This window comes from Cibotium barometz, chromosome 33 (assembly GCF_041138505.1).
Source record: "Cibotium barometz isolate CiBa-2024 chromosome 33, ASM4113850v1, whole genome shotgun sequence".
Taxonomy (NCBI): domain Eukaryota; kingdom Viridiplantae; phylum Streptophyta; class Polypodiopsida; order Cyatheales; family Cibotiaceae; genus Cibotium; species Cibotium barometz.
In genome coordinates, this window is record NC_141078.1 from 43,145,513 (window position 1) to 43,157,208 (window position 11,696).

Here is an 11,696-nt window from a genome sequence, read left to right on the forward strand (position 1 = left end):
CGGGGCATTCCATCCTCCCACTTTCCACCCTACTCACGCGTCAATTTGTTTTCTAATTAATCCTACCACATTGTTTGACATAAATAAACATGTTCCTTAATTAAGGCCCTTTTCACAAGGTTTGTTAAAACAGTCTTTTTCCACAATACAATAATGCCAAAAACAAGATTTATAAAAAGTTTATACATGAATCAATTTCATACAAGCCAAACCGGCTCTCTTATTCTTTTCCTTTATACTGCCGATGATCTAGAATTCGGCCTTCCAGCCTTTACATGTATGCTGGGCAAAACCCTACGGGACCATACACCTCATCGTCGGTCATTGGGCGAGGACTCAAGCCGGCCTGTCGCCCTCTCACGCTCAATCGCTCGATCCTCTCGCCCCTCAGAGGGATGTCTGCACACTAGGGTGGGCTTATTCACCGCACTAGCCTGGGCCCTCAGAACTAGACAGCATCATAATCTCTCGCTTCAATCAGCGAACCTTATTCTCCCAATGGTATGAGAGATACTTGGGCCATTCTCGGGCTTTGCTAACGACGCCACCTAGCTACACAAGCACGGAACGGAGTTAGCGTCGAAGCCAAGAAAAACTTGCACTCTTTAAAGATAACAATTTCAATACAATTCATTGAATACAACATCACTCAATTCGTAGCTTCATACAATTTTATGTCATTATTTTAAAAGAAAAAGATACACATTTATTAACACTAATATCTTTAAAAAAACTCTTCTTTAAAAGATAACCAAGCTAACCTGGCCACCATTTCCTTGAGGAGCTTGTAAAGGGAGGGTTGGGGCTGCATCGGGAGCATCTTCTCTAATCTCGTTGTTGCGCGCTCCTCTCGAAGCAATATTCTGACGTTTCCGGGAAGGGGCTATCTTGGGCGTTGTCTTGTAGGGCTTGCTGTCACGGTCGAAATGCTCCAGTCAGATCTCAATTCTGAGATCGTTTACTCACTATATGAGCAAAAGACCACAGCGCCTGAACCCTCTCGTAAGGCTAAAACCTCTTACTAAAATCCACGCAAATGGGGGGGGGAGAAGAGCTGACACTGCCTCCTAGCAAGAGGGGGGGGGGAGAAGAGTTAAGGACACTACCTCCTAGCAAGAGGGGGGAGAAGAGTTAAGGACACTGCCTCCTAGCAAGAGGGGGATAGAGGAAAATTGCCTTATCTGAAAAGTGGCAAATGAGGAGGTGTAAGAGGGGTGGCTGCAAGGGGTGGCTGTACTACAACAAGTACACTGCACAGGGACGTATGGCGGTATGGACGGCGGCACAGCAGAGCATAAGCTACACAGAAATGTGTGTTGCCCACCATGGAGTCCGGGGGTTTATATAACTGTGGGGTACGGGTACGGGCGCTGCGCAAAGCAAGGACGAAAGGACGGTGTACCAGCAAAGGCTGTAGATCAGTGGCATGTATGGCTCTATGGGAAAGGTACGGTGTCAGTTAACAGGGAAAGGAGTGGTACGCATGTACCTTATCTGGTCTGGGGCAGCATGGATGTCCACATAGCGGTACGCATGTACCTTATCTGGTCTGGGGCAGCATGGGTGTCCACATAGCGGTACGTGTGGACCACACAATGGGCGGCCGTCCTTTGGTTCTTGTGCAACCATCGTACGGGCACCTTGGTAAGTGTGTACAGTCCAAATTTTGGGGCGAGGTCCCCAAATTTGGGACACCAGCCTCGATTTGCATGCCGGACCGCCCTGGGGAGCGAATTTTTTTTTTTGTCCGGGAGGTTCTCCTGGTCGTTGGGGTGCATACCGTTCATCAATCCGACGCCCAGTCGTGCATTTATTAAGGTTTAAAGGTCATCGCTTTTTAACTAAAATGACTGAAATTTACGTATAAGCTTGATCTGGTGTCTGTTTTGGATGCTGTAAAACCCTATATTAGGATAAAATCGCACGCAGATTCCAAATTGGGGCTCAGAATTTGAAGATTCTAAGTAAAAATGACTCGTTTAATAAAATCATTGATTTTTATACCATAAAAACTCATAAATTTATCTATTACATGGACATTTCTTTATTAGTGAAGATGGGTATGTTACATCCTTCCCCCCCTTAAAGAAATCGAGATGTCCTCATCTCGTCACATGAATTCGGGATAATCCTTTAAGAGTGTAGCTTCATCTTCCCAAGTTGCATCCTCTTCAGGGTAATCTTTCCACTGTACTAGATGTTCTACAAGAGTTCTATTTCGGAGTTGCCTTTCCCTAGAATCTATGATGCTACTGGGCTGTAATTCAAGGACTCCTTGAGTAGGGATTACAACTTGTTCATCATCAAGAATATGATCGAGACTGGGTACATAAGGTTTTAACAAACTTACATGAAATACATTGTGGACTTTGATATGGGCTGGGAGTTGGAGTTTATAGGCACTTTTACGTAGACACTTGATAACTGTATAGGGGCCACAATACCTAGGGCTGAGCTTCTTATATTTTCCAAGTGATAGAGAACTTCGTTTGGGTCGCACTCGTAGAAGAACTTTGTCTCCTTCCTTGAGGATCCTTTCAGACCTCTTGGTGTCAGCATAATGTTTTTGTCGATCTTGGGCAGCTTTAATATCCTTTTGGATTGCTTTGGTTTGTTCCTCCATCTCTTTGAGCATTTTCCTGGATGCCTCAACTCTTATGGTCGGATCAGAGAAATTTAGAGGAGACAAGCATTCTTGCCCATAGAGTGCTGTGAATGGTGACATTCCTATGCTCTGATGAAGATACATTGTAGGCAAATTCTACCAGAGGAAGGTATTGAATCCACCTTCTTGGTTCCCGTCCACAATATGCTCTGAGAATGTCTTCAATTACTTGATTGACTCTCTCAGTCTGGCCACCATCGGTCTGGATGATAAGCTGTGCTAAAGCAAAGTTGAGTTCCCAGGGCTTGAAATAAGGACTGCCAGAACTTTGAAGTGAAGTCAGAATCCCGGTCGCTCACTATCCTTTTTGGGAGACCATGAAGTTTGAGGACTTCCTTGATGAATATTCGAGCAACATCAGAAGCTTTGAAGGTCTTCTTTGCTGGTATAAGGTGAGCTACTTTGGTAAGTAAGTCCACTACTACCAGAATGGAGTCATATCCTCCTTGTACAGTGGGGAGACGTGATAAAATCCATACTAATGCACTCCCACTTCATTTGGGGAATATCCAAGGGTTGAAGTTTCCTAGGCATCTTGACCCTTTCAGCTTTGATCCTTTGGCATGAGTGTTGGAATTAGGGTTGCAGGAATGCACACACAACTTCAAGAAGATGAGGAAGCTTGAGCACAACACAGTAGTGTATTATGAGTGCCAAAAATGAAAGATAACAAGCCCTAGAAGATAATGGGCGTATATACAATGCACGGGGGAAAAAACCTCCTAGTGAGGGAAAAAGTGCCCCGGCGGTCCTAAGTGTGTTCACACACATCACTACTATAATATGGTAACAAATCCCCCCTGGAGTGATGCGGTGAACAAGAGCTAGCACTCATGTATAGGGAAGTGTCTAGCTATGTGGACGAATCCACAAAAGGGAGTAAGCCCAAAGCTTTGCGAAAAGCTTCGAACTTCTCACGAGGCAGAGCCTTTGTGAAAAGGTCTGCAAGGTTATCCTGTGTTGGCACATAAGCCAAACTGATCTCTCCTGCAGAGAGTCTCTCCCTGACATAATGGTAGTGCACCTCAATGTGCTTCGTACGAGCATGGAACACTGGGTTCCGCGCAACTGCCAATGCGCTCTGACTGTCAGTGAAGATGGTGGTGGCAGATGGCTGCCCAACACCCAAATCAGCCATAAGGCGTCTGAGCCACACACACTCAACCGTAGCTGTGAAAGCTGCCCTGTACTCAGCTTCACAACTAGAAGTGGCCACAGTAGGCTGCTTCTTGCTCAACCATGATATGCATGAGCTTCCAAGCATGAAGCAAAAACCACTCGTGGACACGCGTGTGTCATAACAACTAGCCCAGTCAGAATCTGAAAAAACATGTAAATCTGGCGGCAATGATCCCCCCTTGGGATAAAACAACCCAAGATGCCGAGTACCACTCAAATAGCGAAAGATACGCTTCACTGCCTGCCAATGCTTAATGCCTGGGCTATGCATAAATCTGCTCACCTGTGAGACTGCAAACTGAATGTCTGGCCTCGTAATGCATACATAAATGAGGCAACCAACAGCTGTCTGATAGAGTGTGACATCAAAGTGATCTCCAGCATCATGAAGACTCAACTTCAAACCTGTCTCCATTGGAGTAGCAATAGGCTTGCAGTCTTCAAGGCCAAATCTCCGCAACAATGTTTCAATATACTTTGTCTGACACAAAGCAATACCTCCATCACACTGCTTAAATTGTATCCCCAAATAATGATGCAAATGCCCCAAATCTGACATCTCAAAAGAGGCATTCAAATCAGCCTTAAAATCAGCAATATGACTCTCATTTGGTCCTGTGAGCAGCATGTCATCGACATAGAGAGCAATGATTAGATGTACACCATCCACACGTTTAACATACAAAGTGCTTTCTGTTGGACTATTCTGAAACCCATGTGCAGTCAAATATGCATGTATTTTTTCATACCAAGCTCGTGGAGCTTGCTTTAAACCATATAAAGCCTTTTTTAACCTGCACACTTTGTTTTCCTGCCCTCTTTGAACAAAACCACGAGGCTGCGATACATACACCTCCTCATGCAAATCTCCATTTAAGAACGCAGTCTTTATGTCCAGCTGATGTACATTCCAACCATTATGAGCTGCTAATGCACAGATGCTACGAACAGTGGTCATACGACATGTGGGAGCAAAAGTCTCATCAAAATCAATGCCCTTCTCTTGAGCATAATCTTTTGCAACAAGCCTAGCCTTATGGCGATCCACTGTGCCATCAGGCTTACGCTTCAATTTGTATACCCACTTAGTGCCAATGGCCTTCTTGCCAGGGGGCAAGTCACATAAAGACCATGTACCATTCTTCATAATAGCATCGTATTCTGCTTGCATAGCAGCCATCCAATTTTCTGAACTTTGTGCCTCATCAAATGAAACAGTTTTCTTTTACATTCTTCTTGACTATTTATCGTGCCTTGGCTTGTAAACGTGTAAGCACATTCAAGGGCACCGTGGACAATTGCCCATTTTGTACACTTAAGATGTTAAGAGTTGTATTTTGTGAGACAAGTTGCATTGGATAGATCAACATGTATGATATTTTGATAGTGGTGCTAGTAAGCACATTACTTCTCATCAGCATGATTTGTTTTCCTCTCTTGAGTCTGCTCTTCTCAAGGAGGCATAATCACATGTGCAAAAACATTCTCATATCTAGTGAAAGGAGTTGGTAAGGTTATTCTTGATGTTGCAAATGGTGGGACAATCACTCCCTCAAATTTAAAGTATTGTTTGTGCCAGACATTAAAATGAACTTGATGTCAGTCTTTACCATTGTTAGGACAAGCCTAGTAGCCAAATTTGTTGATGGCATATGTATAGATTAGAGTGATGCAAATATTACGGTATCTGGTACTCTAATCCATAAGATTTTTAGGTGGACATGTATAAAAGGTTGGCTCCTAATGCTTGTTCATTTACTACCACATGTGCTATGAGTGATGCAAAACTATGTATGCCCACTTTGTTCATTTAAAATTTGGCAATTTTTTGTACCTTAAAAGAAAAGACATTGTGCCAGAGTTGCTAAATCTTGATTTCCCTATCAAACATGTATGTGGGATGTAAATCTTGAGTCTCCTATCAAACATATATGTGAGGCAAGATGAAATGGGCATCATTCTCAAAAGATGGATATGTTAAGGGCCGTTTTGAAATTATAGCTTATACATAGTGATGTATGTGGTACCTTAAAATTTGGCAATTTATTGTACCTTAAAAGAAAAGACATTGTGCGAGAGTTGCTAAATCTTGAGTCCCCTGTCAAACATGTATGTGAGGGATGTATTTTGGGCAAGATGAAATGGGCATCATTCTCAAAAGATGGATCAGTAAATGGCTGTTTTGATAGCTTATACATAGTGATGTATGTGGTCCTATGAGGACACCATTAATTGGGGGATATCTCTACTTTGTAACTTTTAATAATAACTACTCTAGGCACACCTAGGTATATCCATTGAAAGAAAATTCAGAGGTCTCCACATACTTTAGACACTATGTCTCTATGTCTGAAAATGTGGCTGAATGTAAAGTTAGCACCCTTCGCACAGATCCTAGGGGGAGTATATGTAAAGGAGTTTTGTGTATATATGGCTGAAAGAGGCATAAAACATCAATGTACAGTGCCTTTCACAGCTTCAACAAAATGGTGTGGCTAAGAGAAAAAATAGATCTCTCATGGAGATGGCATGTTGCATGGTTAAACGCTAGGATTTACCTCATGTATTTTAGTTGAAGGTAGTTATGTATGCCTTTTATGTGCTAAACAGATGCCCCACTAAGGCCTTACAACTACCCCTTTGAATCTTGGAATGGAAGGAATACCTATCTAGCTCTATTGCATGTTTTTGATTGTCTTTCTTATGCTATTAAACCTAAGAAACAACATAACAAGCTAGATGATAAGGTGGTAAAATGTATTTTGTGGGATATAGTTAAAAAAGCAAAGGGTATCTAGACTCAAAGCAAATTTTGGTGAGTATAGACATTGTCTTTGTTGAGAACTCAAGTCATCCCATGCTTTTATGTAAAAAATAGCAAAATTTATGCTCACATGATATTTTTGATATAGTCCTACCTTTGTACAATGTTGGACAGCCATATGTGGAGCAAATGAATGCTTAACAAGGTGTTACAAATCAGCATATACCGGTTGAAAATTAGCTTAAATTTCAGCCCAAATATTAGCCTATTGATGAGGTAATTATGGATTATGCAATGATTAAGGAAATGATAGCCATACCTACGTCCACCAAGAGTATGCCAAAAGGGTTGGTGCAAACATTATGAGACAACAAATTAGGTACTCTTTAACCTAGTAGGACACTGTAGGACAACAAATTAGGTACTCTTTTACCTAGTAGGACACTGTAGGACAACAAATTAGCATCTCCTTTACCTAGTAGGACATATGTTGGTTCTCATTATGCATCTTATTCTTTTGTGGATCATGCTCTCATTTCTTGTATATGCAATGAAGAGGAACTTGTTTCCATTGAGGAAGAACTAGAGAATGATCATTCGATGTAGGCTATGTGGAATGAAGAGGAACTTGTTTCCTTTGAGGAAGCACTAGAAAATGATCATTCCACTCAATCCTAAAAAATGATACTTCATTTCTTCTAATCCTCTAAATTTATATTTTCCTTTGGCTTTCTAGGCCATTTCAAGAAGCTCATCTTTTTGGTCCATTATGATTGATCCGTCTACACTTTCCTCACCCCGTTCCTCATCGAGAGTGATTTTAACTGGTGATTTCTATTTCTACATAACTCGGATCATCAATTGGTTCTAACCTCAGGGTTTTTTGTTCTTCTTTATGGGCTTGCAAAGCTATTTTTCTTTCTCCTAGAGTTATAGGGTTCTATCTCTCAGCACTATAGGTCTGTCAAGACCATTTTTTATCCAAGGTTGTTTGGCTTACTGAATCAAGAACACATTTGATCTTAGCATAACCTGGATGTTCTTTTGCATTTCTTACCCTTGTCTCCTTACCATTAGGAATTTTTGAGGTCCTTGGTTGATTGGGTACTTTAGTTGGCTTTGAAGAGAGCCATGTAGCTTTTCTTTGCTATGGTCCTTATCTTGTTTCTTATTTTTAACACTTTTAGAAGTTTCTGACACTTGCCTCGTAGACTGAGAGAACGAGTTTTATTTTACTTTTGTTGAGCCTGCACCCTAGTCACAATCCTCATTAGTACTTATTGTTCTTCGTTTGAAGAAGTTTGGATTATGATACTATCCTAAAGCTTGTTGGTGGTGTCTGGGGTGTGATGGTATATGGATTTGAAGTCATAGGCTTATGTGGGAAGTGACCAATCAAGTGATCTATGGCACACCTAATGCATCATCTATCCAAGGGTGGCATATTTGTTGTTTTTATTACTTCTAGATTTGCCTTTATGGGCCATTTAGCCACTTTATGGGGGCCTCAAAATTTAAAATAAGCAAGAGGACCTCTCCTTGGTCCATTAATGTCCCCTGTTCTATAGGGTTCTGATGCTATTTGCATTAATGTAGTCAATTATTATGTGTATGGACATCATTGGTCCTGGTTTTCTTGGATGGTACTCACTTCAAGGTGGGATTCTAGGAATTGAATTTGGATGATCAATGTAAAATTTTGACATGCTAGTAGGTTTATTAGAAACAAATTCAATATCAACTAGCCTCATCGGTGTGGTTCTTGGAAGTGTTGGCTATGATGGTAACACCTCCAATGCTCTATATCGCGTTGGCTATGGTGGTAACACTAGAGGTGTAACCTCCAATGCTCTATATGGGTTTCTTGCCAATGTAGGGTTCATTGCTATACGAGTAGCATTTGGTCCAGTTGTAGGTGGGGCTGATAAGGCTAATGGCTGAGGAGTTGTTGGTAATACATACACTCCTATCATTCTAGTCATTCATTGCATGTGGTAGTAGTTGGATGATTCATGGTTTATATATCTTTTATATAATATCCACACCACTAGTTCCCCCTTGCTCTCAAGATTGGGCACTCATGCACCATGTGGTTGCTTCTACAAATAGCACACCAAGTCATTTTATTTCTTGGAGCTAAATATGAGTAGCATGTCTCCCTCTAGGAGAGGCTTTCCACACTTCTTCTAGCCCTTGGCAATGTCTTCTACACTCCTAGGCTCTTTTGTCTTCCTAGTGTCTTGAGTTTTGACATTGGGTCCTATTTTAACCAAAGATTCTAGTTTTTTGCTTTCCGTGGAAGGGATGCATGTAAAGTTATTGTCAAAATCTATTGCATCTAGGCAATCCTCCATAAGCATTTTGTGCCTTCTAGCATATAATGCATCATGCAATTCTTTACTTCTCAATCCCTCAAAGAACTATGAGATCAACTGTATTTGGCTCAATTTTTCCTCAACGTGACATCTATTGTTTAAGTTCTTGAGGCGCATTGACATCTATTGTTTAAGTTCTTGAGGGGATTGATATAGTCTCTCATAAACTTGTACTCAAGTTGCATGGAATTGATACAATTATGCAATTTCACTATGCTTGACACCAATCTAGGAGAAGCCCATGGTAAATGCTAGCTCAAGATCCTCTATGGTCACTTTTGGTGAGTCTTATAGCATTTGAAACCATAAGAATGCAGTATCTTTTAAAGTCAAATCCGAAGGCATCTATCTTAGTTCTAGGATCAATTACCCTCTCAATTGTCTCTCAGCCATGTAGATTTGCCTTAATGGAGCAAGGTGGCTATAGGGATTCCGTGATCCTTTGAACTTAGACACAAGCTCATGACAATATGGTTATTATGATAGGAAAATAAAATAAACAAAGAGATCTAATTGTGAATAAAAATACTAAAATAAAATATACAAAAATAATTGATATATGAAAAACTATTTAATGAAAATATATAAAATAAAATATATAAAAAATATTTAATAGTAAAAAATATATACAAAAATACTAAACTATGGAAGTCAAAAGGGAGGGAGACCCTCATTATTTTAGGGTAGATGAGAGAATAAAAGATGAAATAGTCTAAGACAAAAATTAATTTAGGTAGTAGGCTTTCTACACGGTGTGGGTAGAAATGTGAGGGCATAGGATTTACTTATGCTGCATGGGTAGAAATGTGAGGGCATAGGATTTACTTATGCATGGTGAAGTTGAAGCATATGTACAATGATGGTCCAAAAGTATTATGAAGAAATAATAATAATAATAATAATAATAATAATAATAAATAAAATATACTTAGGTTTTGTAATACACACACCTAATGCAATATTTACATATTTGAGAAAACAGAGACCCCCGTATTTAGGCCCTTATATGAAATGAAATATTTACACAAAATGGGCCGTAATAATTTTATTTATTTTTGATGAGTAGCTAGCAAAAGCTTTTTTTTAAAATAATATAAAAAATATATAGAAGATATGGGTAAAGTCCCTAACGCACACACGCCTATTTACAGTGAAAAGGTATTTATGACAAAGAGTTTATGTGATTTTCCTTGGCTGAGGTAGCTCCCTGTGGCAATGTGGATAGTCGAAAAAACGGCTATCATTTAGCCCTCCCCCTAGATGATGGTATATTCATGTACCATCATCTAGTAGGCCTTCTAAAGCAAGTGGTGTAATGTGGTTCTCTTGTCCATCTTTCTTATGTTCCTCGTATTTTGCACCACAGACATCACTCAAACCATAGAACTTACATGCCCTTTTATCTCCTTTTTGTGGTTGCTTTTGTAAGTCTGTCGGTAGAATGCGACTCAAGTATGGCTTGAGTCTGTAGCCATTAACCTTCTTAGAATGTTCTTTGCCATCCGAATCCATGAGCTGATAATAGCTAGAGTTGAAAACCTTCTTGACAATGTATGGTCCCTGCCATCTAGTTTCAAACTTGGCATCAAACCGGTTATCAAGTCGATTGTCATACTTTAGCACAAGATCTCCTTCTTTGATGCCCTTGTCTTTCAAAGTTGCATTGAACTTCTCCGCTGTTTGCATGGCTTTTCTACTATAACACTCGTATGCAGCTTCTCTTTTCCACTCTAGCTCAACTAAAGTGAGAAGTCAATCCACCCATGCAGCTTCTCTTTTCCACTCTAGCTCAACTAAAGTGAGAAGTCAATCCACCCATGCATCTTGATCTCCTAGTCCACCTTTTCCATATAGCCGCATTGTTGGAATGTTGAGCTCAATAGGCTGCAATGCTTCTTGACCAAGTGAAAGGGCGTATACCCCGTTGCTTCTCGGTAGGTAGTCCAGTATGCCCATAATGCTCCATCAAGGAACTCGTCCCAAAGCTTGGTCTTGTTCTCCACCATCTTCCTTATGATTCCTGCAATGACACCATTAGCCTTCTCTACTAACCCATTTGATTGGGGATAGTAGGGTGTGCTACGACGATGTGAAATATGAAGCTCTTCACAAACTTCGGTGAGCAAACCTTTTCTAAAACCTGGACCATTGTCAGAAACAATCTCCAAGGGTGTGCCAAATCTGCAACATATATGAGTGTAAACAAATTTGCTTACAGTCTTTTCATTCTCCCTTGCCACACTTTGAGCATCCATCCACCTAGTCATGAAGTCTATGGCCACTAAGATGTACAATTTTCCATTTTTAGTTCTAGGTAGTGGACCCATAGCATCAATGCCCCATTTTTCAAATGGACCACTTGCAATGACTAATTGGCGTGGACCATGTAGCATCCTCTTATTACCATTGACTTGGTAGTTATGACAGCTCCTATACCAATGTTGGACATCCACATGTAAGCTTGGCCAAACATACCTAGTAAGCAAAATCTTTTTCACAGTTAGTTCTTAAGCAAAATGACCACAACATGCTTCTTCATGCAAACCTTCTAAAATGGCTGGAATCTCCTTGGTTGTTAGTACTCTTCTACACACTTGATCTTTTCCTTTTTGGTAGAGGGCACCTTCGAAGAACAAGAAAGAACTTGCCCTCTTCATGAGCCTCCTCTTTTTTGCCCTTGTGTAGTCTTGTGGAAATTCACCTTCCAAGATGT